This window comes from Bidens hawaiensis, unplaced genomic scaffold (assembly GCF_021521415.1).
Source record: "Bidens hawaiensis isolate Kalapana, Puna unplaced genomic scaffold, B.hawaiensis_p1.1 tig00005142_1, whole genome shotgun sequence".
NCBI lineage: Eukaryota > Viridiplantae > Streptophyta > Magnoliopsida > Asterales > Asteraceae > Bidens > Bidens hawaiensis.
Window position 1 is genome coordinate 1,225,496 of NW_027491327.1, and position 11,408 is coordinate 1,236,903.

At 35.5% G+C, this 11,408-nt stretch overlaps 2 pseudogenes across 1 annotated transcript; both read right to left on the reverse strand.

Annotated features, from left to right (window-relative positions):
* Nucleotides 1-3,656: 3,656 nt before the first annotated feature.
* On the reverse strand, nt 3,657-4,022 carry LOC143629022 (large ribosomal subunit protein uL4 pseudogene; annotated as a pseudogene).
* A 5,565-nt stretch (nt 4,023-9,587) lies between these two features.
* Nucleotides 9,588-11,007, reverse strand: LOC143629023 ((+)-neomenthol dehydrogenase-like; annotated as a pseudogene). Its single transcript, XR_013152862.1, has 5 exons — nt 10,967-11,007; nt 10,581-10,815; nt 10,423-10,497; nt 10,094-10,273; nt 9,588-9,968 (listed from the first exon to the last, which is right to left on the reverse strand). The product of XR_013152862.1 is annotated as a (+)-neomenthol dehydrogenase-like (transcript).
* Nucleotides 11,008-11,408: the final 401 nt, after the last annotated feature.

Genomic DNA, 11,408 nt, shown 5'->3' on the forward strand with positions numbered 1-11,408 from the left:
TAAGCCATGAAAATATGAAATTGTATATACAATATTTTACAAAAATCTTATAAAAAGGTTTTTAGTGTAAAGGGAAAAAAATATTTTGAACATTGTAGCGATGCCTCGAGTTACTTTCTAACTACTCCTGTACATGTATAAATATGAACTCGGGAAAAGTTTTCGTTAAAACATATATATTTTTTTTATATCGAAATAGTGGGCAAACGGTCAATAAGTTGTGCCGTTAGCCTCTTTTAGACTACAAAACCAACTATTTTATAAACTATATTGATAAATGTTTGAATCATGACATTATCATGCAAATTATCAAATGCAAAACAAATAAACAAGTGTTGGTTGTCAAGACACGCTTTCTCATGTTTGATCACTTTGCATAAATCATCTTTTAAGGCAGCCTGCCCCACAACAAAAACACGACTTCCCAAACTCATAAGAGGGGAAACTTCTGTCAGTTAAGAAATTTACAAGTGTTTATTTTTTTATCGATATCCCGGCACGCCTAAATATGTAAAAAAACGTCCGTAACCAAGTCGTCTCGATACTTTTAACCCCGGGGCCATGAGGTCCCTACAATCTGATAACAAGATTCCGACCCGAAATTAAGTAAAGTGACATTAACAATTTTTTTAAACCAGTGTGTCAATATCCTGGTTCTTTCACTTCATATATTTCCTACCTTTACTATCAACATTATTTTATAACGACCAATATATAGTGAAATTACTAGTATTAAAACCAAAATGAACATAACATGTAATAGCTTTCTTTTTATTATATTACACAAGAAAGTTGTGATAATTATATAGAATCTAAGGATAAACACTTATACCAAAAATCAAGATTCTTTAAAGTTGAAAAAGCCAAAATTTGGAGGTACTCCTATGGGAAAGATGGACTTTTTGATCTCCTATTTGTCTTGAAGTCTTCTATTATTTCCAGTTCCCTTTTCAAAGTCAATCTTCATAATTTCAAAGATAAAAGCCATTGACATTCACTTATAATATTATAGGATCAAAAACCTTTTTAACGTCTCACACGCAACCAATCATACTATTAAATCTATGTTATTATTGAGGGTAAATTCCCAAAACAAGTCAATCGATGAGAGAGAGTTTCAAAATAGTCCATTAAATTCAAAAATTCCAATAATAGTCCCTTGAGAACTCACAGCAACGATGCTTTTGGTTTCCCGCCGATGGTTTTCGTCCACCAATAAAACTGTGACGCGTGTAAAAATGCTAACCTCCGCCCATGAGATTTCAAAGGAAATTCGTCTGATCAGTGAGATTTCAAAGGAAGTCTGCCTGACCCGTGAGTTTTGATACCAAAATGTCTCCTCCGTGAGTTTTTGAAAAAAGTTGAATCCACCTCATTCCGCCATTGATTCACCACCAACACTACCACCGCAGCCGCTTGCCGGAAACCGAAGAAGACGACGAAGAAGACTGCAGAGTTGATGTTTGGAAGAGAGCAAGAACCCTAAAAGACCAATTCTTTGAATAAACAAAATGCATATACATCAATTATACAAACACCATCATATTAAGTGATCAAAGAACATGGTATCCATGTTATCTTCTCAAGAAACATAAAAACATGAATCAAAAGTATGAAAATTAACAGAAAAGGACCCTAAAGGAATATTGAATAGCCTATGAATGAATTGAAGAGATAAGATAGAAATGAATAAGTAATGAATGATATGGCAAGGTAAATTGAAGAATATGAATACCATATTGTAGCCATAATAGATGAACAAGAAGAAGATTACCAAATGGAAGGATAAAGGTAGAGAGAATCTTAAATGAAGAGAGGTGGTGGTGGTGGTGAATCAATGGTTGAATGAGGTGAATTCAATTTTTTTCAAAAGCTCACGGAGTAGACTGCTTTGGTATCAAAACTCAAGGTTTAGATGAACTTTCATTTAAATCTCACGGGTCAGACGAATTTCCTTTGAAATCTCACGGGTGGGGGTCAACATATTTACACGTGTCATGGTTTTATTGGTGGATGAAAACCATCAGCGGGAAACGAAAAGCAACGCCGACGTGAGTTTTCGAGGGACTATTATTGAAATTTTTGAATGTGATAGATTATTTTGAGACTCTCTTTCCTCAATTGACCTATTTTATAAATTTTCCCTATTATTTATTGTCGTAATTAAACTTTAAGACATCATTTCACCCGATTAGATACCTTTGGGTAAAAAATCCTTGAGTTAGAACATTCATAGTCCATTCTTTATTTAATTTAATATCCATAAAATTACACAAAACCATTACATTTTTTTTTCTATTTTTCTATTATATAATATTTTTTATACATTTATAATAATCTTTTCTCTCTCATCAATTCACAACCACTATCAGAAAAAATATTAAGAAATTATACGATCTAAAATGTGTATGTTCAAATTTAAATTTCCCATATAATATTTTCTCTCCACTTTACTTGCAACCACTCCTGCATTCTATGCTTTGCGAAACCCAGAGGTGGGCAAATAAACCAGTAGTTCCCGAAAACTGAACCGAAATCGAACCGGTTTAAAATCGATTATATAGAAACCGGTTTGGAACCGATTGAAACCGTAGGTTCGGAACCAGTTTGTAATTTTCTTCACCAAAACCGGTTCCAAACCGGTTAACCGAACCGAAATCGGCCAAAACCTGGCGAAAACCTGTCAAAAACCAAACCGAAACCGATCATAAACCAGTTTTGACTTTTGTTGACCAAACCGAACCGGTTTTAACCCAAACCGGTTTTGAGTTTTAACCCGGTTTGTGCACCTCTAGCAAAACCCACTCACAAAATATAGAAAGGGAAAATTCTGAAAATAGTCCTTTTTAGAAGAGAGAATCTGAAAATATGCTTTGAAATCTTCAAGTTCCCAAAACAATCAATCCAAAATCATCTGATCTGTGACATTGGAAATCCCAACGATAGATTTGGCCAGCCAATGAGATTATGACAAGTGTATATTACCTCACCTACCATGTGACTTTTGTGTTCAAATCAATCAGCCCATATAGTTTTTGTTAGAAAATCATCTCATCTAAAACCATCATCTCCCATATGAATTTTGATCTTCTTCACATCTCTTACGTGAGATTTCAAAAAAAGTTGAATTGTGTTTTTTGAAATTCATTTTCTCAGATGAATTTCAAGTGAATTTAGTCCTTTGACATAAAACCCATAACAATCTTCATCTTCCGGTCATGAACATAAAACCCACTTTCCGGCCACCGGCACCACCACCGTCACTCCACCGCCGGCACAAACCGACCTAAAACCACCACCACTCCACCCACCGACGAAAACCCACCACCACCACTCCACCATCATGACCTTCTTGCAAAATTCTTTCGATACATCCTGACCCATCTCAATTTTAAAAATTATCCAAATTGACCCAAAACAACCAATTTGGGTTTATTTTGCCACCCTTAATTACAATAAATGGTGAATACACTATCAAATCTTGAAAAAATAAACTTGCCAAGGTAGATGGTAGACGGCGGTGGAGGTGGCAGCTACGACTGGAGGTGGCGGAGCAGCGTGCGGCGGCGGTGATATCGGGAGAAAGGCAGCGGCGTCGGCTGTGGTTGGTGGAGGAGCAGTGGCGGTCAGCGGTTTCATAAATCGAATCCAACTTCTCAAACGCCGATTTTGTCCAAATAATAAACCTCCCTAAATGACCACCAGGAGCCAACTTCAACAAAATTCAACCTCTCAACATTCGCAATCTCAACTTCAGGTATGTTCCTAAACGCCTTCACAAGCTTCGTGCCTTCGGTCCTGTACACAATCAAAGGTCCTTTACGAGAGAGATACCTCCTGTTCCTTATCTTCCCTTTTCCCGGACGAATCCTGACCGAATCCTTCGCCTTTTCTGCATCTTGATACGCCCCGATCTGCTTCAAAACATTAATTGCATTCTGGGTTTTCTCCACACCTTCAACAGAATCGCTAACAACCAACGGTAGTTCCGGAACAGACTCAATACGGTGTCCACGCGCCATAACCAACGGTGGAGGTCGCGGTGGTGCGGCGCCAGTTGTGAAGGAGATGGTAGGGGAGGAGATGAGGGGGGGGGGAGATGGTAGAATGAAAGGGAGCTACGGTTTTGAATGAGATAGAAGACGCAGAAGACTTGAAAAGAGGAAGATCCATGTCTTCTAGGATAAGAGGGCGCGAAGACGTTTTTTAATGAAATGTCTTCAGAAAAACAAACAGTCTGCGACCTTAAAGGTCTGCGCGGCGCAAACATAAGAGGTCAGGAAGATCTTCAGACAAATAACAAACACCACCTAAGTCAGATGCATACATAAACTATATGCAACTATAAGAGTGTCTTTATAATAATTACAACGATACAACTAAACCCATATATATTTGAACGGGCCCATATACCATTATCTTAGTATATATGTATCCCATCCTGAAGACTTACCATTATTTGCATCCAAAAATCACTCTAGACAAGAACCAACATCTATGTAAGATGATTCAAACATTATAAACAATGTTTATCAAGCTTTTAGCAATACTTAAAGTGAGAAATTGATTGAGAAGAGAAATTGATTTCTTATGAATCGGCATAAACATCTCTTTAAATATTTGTTGTTTTATTCTTGTTTTCAAAGAAACTTAATTTGACGGCAACCATACAAATCGAAGATCTTGCGGTTTACTTCTTGCCAAACAACCACTTTTCATTAAAAGAAACAGCAATCTGGAAATGGGATATTCAGCTTGTACAAAAACAAATTCTAAATTTGGAAATGAATAAGTATTACTATTATTTTATTGAATAGTAAACTACGGTTTTTGTCCCTGTGGTTTGTCTTAATTTGCGTTTTTAGTCTAATAGTTTTAAAAATTTGTGATTTTCGTCCCTGTAGTTTCATTTCACTTACAATTAACCCGAATTCATTAACCCCGTTAATTATGGTCGTTAAACCCATCAGCATGCCCCTCACATGATGGGTAGTTTTGTCATTTTTCTTACCAAATAAACCCCGGTCCTAATTCGCAAGCTCCCTCACGTGAGGGGCTGGGGTGTCTTTGGGGGAAAAAGGACAAAACTGCCCCTCACGTGAAGGGCACACTGATTGGTTTAACAACCAGACTTAACGGGATTAGTGAATTTGAGTTTACTTGCAAGTGAATTGAAACAACAGGGAAGACAATCGCAAATTTGAAACTAGTGGACTAAAACCCTAGATTTAGACAAACCATAGGGGCAAAAACCAGAGTTTACTCTTTATTGAATTATTTATACCGACTTTTTTTTTATCGTAAACAAAATTATTCTTTATGATCAGAATTTAAAAAGAATTCTTTAAAAAATAAAAACCGTTTTTACCCTTATCAGGTTGGGCATAGAAAAAGTTCAACCGGTTGTACTGGGTGGCTCAATCGTGTTAACTAGGGGGTGTTTGAGTGAACTTTTAGATTTGCTTATTTGTTTATTTGAAAAGCAAACGCCACTTTTGAAAAGCTTCATCTTGAAGCTTTTGGAAGAGCTTTATTAAACACCTTTTGCTTTTCAACAAATAAATAGCAAATAAGAAAGTATTAAAAGTTCACCAAAACACCCCTAGTTAATATTATAATTTCATAAAAATACAATTTTAACTCAAAAAATAATACAAAAGTTCAAAGCTCTTCCAATTGATGCTATACAAACTGAATCGATGACAATGTTTTGGAACTAGAGTTCGATGGCCGCTAGGTTAAACATGGATTGGTAGGTAAAAACCAAATGTTTCGCCACCAAAAAATTTCAACTTTCAGTTGGACTTAGATTGGTACTCCGGTTCGAACCGGTAATGCTGTATTTCCCGACGGTTCAATCTTTAAGCCATTCGACCTATTTACTGGGTTATAACTTACCGGACACTACCCTGGAATCTGGATTACCAGTCGGTATATACCGGTTTTCAAATCATTGCTGAATAATAGAAAAACTTTAAAGAATATAAATTGCCACAATAGGTCGATGGCTGCCAAAGTAAAATATTGTTGATAACAAACTTTAAAGAATTAAAGCCAGTAAACAAGTAGTATAGAATACAGATAATGTGTAGTGAAGCTTGGGATTTTTTAAAATGTGTCACTAATATTCGGTGCATAGATGTGTATCATTCGATTATATAATTTTCGGACTGGTTCTATAGTTTGGGTCGGGTTAGATCACACCAAAAAAATATAATATCAAATCCGTTGGAATATATAAAACATAACACTACATTACGCTTACATAATATAAATATAGAATTAGAAAATTTATAACAAACAGACAATGTCCTTATAGTTGTTCACTATGGGGTTTTCATCATTTGAGAACTAACTATTATATTTTTCAAAACGAACATTTTTAAATAACTCTTTTCTGTGTAACGAACATATAAAACATAACACTAGTACTTTATTCCATTAAAACATATTTAACACTTTTCTTTTGGACTAGTAAAACGAATGATAACTACAATACAAGATAAACCAATTTTATTCTCTTCAACACCCAAACGCCTTTCCCAAATTTTTTGAGTTTATACGCCATTGTGATTGTTTGCCCTCTTTACAATTTTCATAGTATTATGTAACGACACAAGCAAAATCCTGTATTGATTTTTAAATTATATTCTGACCAAGTTTCATAATTATCAAAATCAAATGGACAAAAACATCTTAGTTACATTTAATCACTTGTGGAAAATCCTGACCTCTTGGTTAACAATTAACATGTACGGAATCTACCTATATATTAAAGCAACACATTCTTTTCACATGTCATTCAACTAGACCCTCCACATAGATGCCAAGTGTATAAGTTTTCATTTTTACAATTTCCATTTAATGAATGATAAAATGAAAAATATGTTGTTGGTGGAAATTGAACTCACTACCTCAATTTTAAAATATTTGTGGTTTATCAACTCAACTAGGATTAATTGATGTTAACTTTATCTTTTTCTTAATGCTTATAGATTCACAACCTTTCATTTTGATTTCTTTTAAAATACAAATATAAAATATTCTTACTAATATATGTATTTTAGAAAAAAAAATTATTTATATCTTATAAATCCATAAGGTATGTTATTATGTATATTATTAAATTTAACTTTTTTGTTTACTTTTTAACCACCCGTGTATCACACGGGCTATATCCTAGTGTACTATATATACAAACATGTGCATTTGATTTTGATCTATTTGGTTAAATTTATAAAGAGGAAGTTGGTATGCTATTGCACATTAATTATTCGCTAAACACAACTTTTCTTTGAAAGACCAATTATATTGGTAAAAAAGGATCACTCACAACGACCAAGGGGACCAAGATTACAAGAAAAGATATAAAATTAAACGAAAACTGACAAAATACCCAAACCCCAATCAATCATTTACACGAAGAAATTGACAAAGTTGAAACGGCTCCATTTATCCCACTCGGGTACCATTCTCTTGTTCCATTGAACCATAAAAGAAAAGATATGGTCTTGATATCGTTTATTACTCTCACTATTGAAAACACTTTGTTATTAAAAATCATGTCATTCCTCGTTAACCACATCGTCCACCATGTCACCATCAATATAGCTTATACCACCTCGGCTTATTCCTTTTTCCTTTTGCATTTACTTGGATATTCTAGTATCACCCTCTCAAAACCAAAGTGTCATATACCCGGTAACTTTACCCAATCAAGAATGATGGCCCAAACCCATCTCGCCACCCTACAATGAACCATCAAGTGCAACGATGATTCAGGCACCATATTACACAAAACACACGTTGTCCCACCGACACTTATACCCCTTACTAAACGCAACTATAGGATTACAAAACAGGCTACGTTTAATTAATTGGTTTGAGAACTTCACAACCACAAGCAAGACTCGGATAAAAGACACAATTAATTGGTTTTGTGTGATTTAATTGGTTGTGGGCTTTTTGTTGCAGCCCAGCCCATCCCAGCCAATTCGGTATTATGATCCAGAATCCAGGCATAACTATATTTTTATTATTTGAAATTTTGAATCAGTTGATTACTTAAATACATTTTCGTCAGGGCCGGCCCTTGGGGTGGCGGGTGGTCGACGGCCACAGGCCCGAGTGGCGTATAAAAAACCCGAACTCGGAACCGGACCCGAAAAATACATCCGGAACCAGTTTTTTTATACCCGGGTTTTTAATACCCGACCCTACCCGTAGGGTCCGGATAGGGTATGCATTTTAGTACCAATACTCGTACCCGGAAGATTTATACCCGGTAGTACCCGAAAACCGGAACCGGTTTCATACCTGGAACCGGTTCCATACCCGGAACCGGGTTTTTCCAATACCCGAAACTGGGTTTTTCAAATACCCGATCTATACCCGAAATTACCCGAAAAATACCTGAAAAATACCAAAAAATACTCCTAAAAATTGTAACCCTTTAAAAAAATCCAATCTATACCCGAAAAAACCCCAAAAAAACCCAAAAATAGGGTTTTTTCAATACCCGAAAATAGGGTATTTAAATACCCGGTTCTATACCTGACCCGAACCCGATGCTTAGGGTATGGTTTTTAGAGACAATACCCGGATCCGGACCCGAACCCGACCCCGGTATTACCAATACCTGATTTTCTAATACCCGGTCATACCCGAATCCAGTTTCATACCCGAACCCAGGTATTTGAAAAACCCGATTTGTGCACCTCTAGGCCTGGAATTTTTTTTTTTGAAAATAATTATATGTATTTTTATTTAACACAATTACATAACTACTAGCTTAGTCTAGTGGTAATTGGGTATTACTCACAACCAAGAGGAGTCTCATTTGAGACATGTTTAATTCTTTTTTATACAAAAGTTTTTTACACAACTCAAATTATAACCAAGTAAGCCTATATAAAAATTAATCTGTTTAAACCCAACAAAATACTCCTTTTACTTAAAGACAAAAAAAAAAATGTCGCCTTCGGCCCAAATGTTTTTTTGCTTTCTCGGAGCCAGACTTGAATTTTTCATGTTATATATATTTGTTTTTTTACATCAGTTCATTGTATTGTTAATGACATTTGGTTAGTTATATTTTAGATCATCTTGCATTTGATTGCATGCCTGACAGAGTTGATTAATTGCAATCACGTTATACATAGTATGTTATTCGGTTCAAAACTATGCCTAGATAGCTTACTAGTATACTAATTAAGCCATGTTACACATTGTATACGATTGCTTGTTTCCATTCTCGTATTTTTGTGGACTGCTTGTTTTGTCTTTCGTAATTTAATACAATTTGCGTTAGTTTAGTCCACACCAATCAAATCTTTGTGTTATACTTTTCACAATCTAATTATCTAAACATAAAGCAATTCAACAATCAAATAATATTTAATTATCTAAATTTGAAGCAACTAAAGAATCACTTAAAACACATGATCTTGAAACAACCTAACAATCAACACATAAATCCTACACAAAACATTATATTAGACTACTAGTTACAAAACTTAAACATATAGAAGAAGCATACAATAACACATAATCTTGAAGAACAATATTCCCCATGTCAAATCATACATTCATTCAAATGAGGTGACACCATTTCTATCAAAAAAGCACCCGGAAGGACCACCTTTAGGAGTCAACGCAACCTTAACCGGAACTTCTGCGCCGTCTTCAACACTCAATATCCCGGTATTATAGTTGATGTATGTTTTAACAAAGCCTGGACACACACAATTGACGGAAAAACTCGGGTATTTCTTGGCCAAATATCTTGTGTAAGCATTCATGGCTGCTTTTGAGATAATATATGCTGACATTAAAGGAGGCCAGCCTTTGGATTCTAACAACCCATCTTTGTAATCTTTCAAATATTCATCAATTACTTCATCTATTTTCTCTTCTGTTAAGCTTTCAATATCACTTAATATGCCTTTAGCCCATTCATTTTTTAAACCCTGAAACACAATAATAATAATAATAATAATAATAATAATAATAATAATAATAATAATAATAATAATAATAATAATAAAACAGGTAACCAAATGTTTTCTATGCGTGTGTCGTTTGGATAGCGTACCTTTGGCTTTCCCATGGACGAGGAAATGTTTACAATCGTTGGCGAATCGGATGATTCGAGAATAGGAATGAAATGATCTACCACTCATTTCGCTCCATAGTAGTTCGTTTGTATACATTGTACTGCCAACTCATAAGACTCGGTTAATATCTTATTCCACTCGATTTGGCCTCCTGCCGCCTGCATCAAACCAAAAATTATAATTATAACAACAACAACCACAACCACCACAACAACAATAATAATAATAATAATAATAATAAATTAATAATAATAATAATAATAATAATAATACAGTACAAATGATCCCCTTACTAAAAAACAATTACCTCTTTGCCACTAGTTCTTGAAGCCCTTAAAGCTTCTTCATCTGCAATAACACCACCAATTCCGGAATTGTTAACCTACACATTTTTTTTGTGAACGAGTGGTCAAAAATAAAAAATGTAATATTGATAGAATTGAAGAGCGCGGTTTTGGATCGTACCAAGATATCAAGTTTTCCAAATTGGGATTTCACAAATTGAGCTAAAGAAGCAACACTAGCAGGATCCACCACATCAAGTTGATGAAATGTAACAAGATTCGAAAGATGAGTCTCTTTGAATTTGGCAACTGCATCGGTCCCTTTCTTTTCGTCTCTAGCGGTCAACACTACTTTGATCCCATTTGAAGCTAGTTGCTTGCTGTAGGGGTATGGTACTAAACCCGGTTTTACGACCCTAAATTTATTATGTTTGGCTTATTTTATTATACGGACTAATACAATGTTATTGGGCTGAGGGGGTTTTGTGGAGGTAACCCTAACTGGGCTAGGCCCATTAGGGTACCATGATGGTGGCCATGAGGCTCTCTATATAAGGAGGTCTTCACCTCCTTATTATGGGGGCGGAATGCTCAGTAAGAGCCGCCATCATATATTTTTGTGTCTGTAAACAAGAGATCCTTGAGATTTCTTAGCAGTCACCTCCACACCCCCAAAAAGCCATTGCAGATCTCAAGCAACCGGAGAAGAAGATAAAGGCGTGGTTCGTTCATCTCAAAATCCGTGGAAACATCGTCATGGATCAGGTCAGATTCATTTCATGCTTCGACATTGGCGCCATCCGTCGGACGGCAACGAACTACCCTTCGATTTTCGTCTCGGTCCTCAGATCTCTCCCAAGAAAAACCCAGATCTGGAAGTTTACAGAAAGAGGCTTCAAGACTTGTTCTATTAAAGCTCAAAAAGATCCATAGATCTAAAAGAGGCTTCCATATTTGTGCAAAAATGAAGCTGAAAAGGATTTGTAGATCCAAAAAAGAAACTACCTGA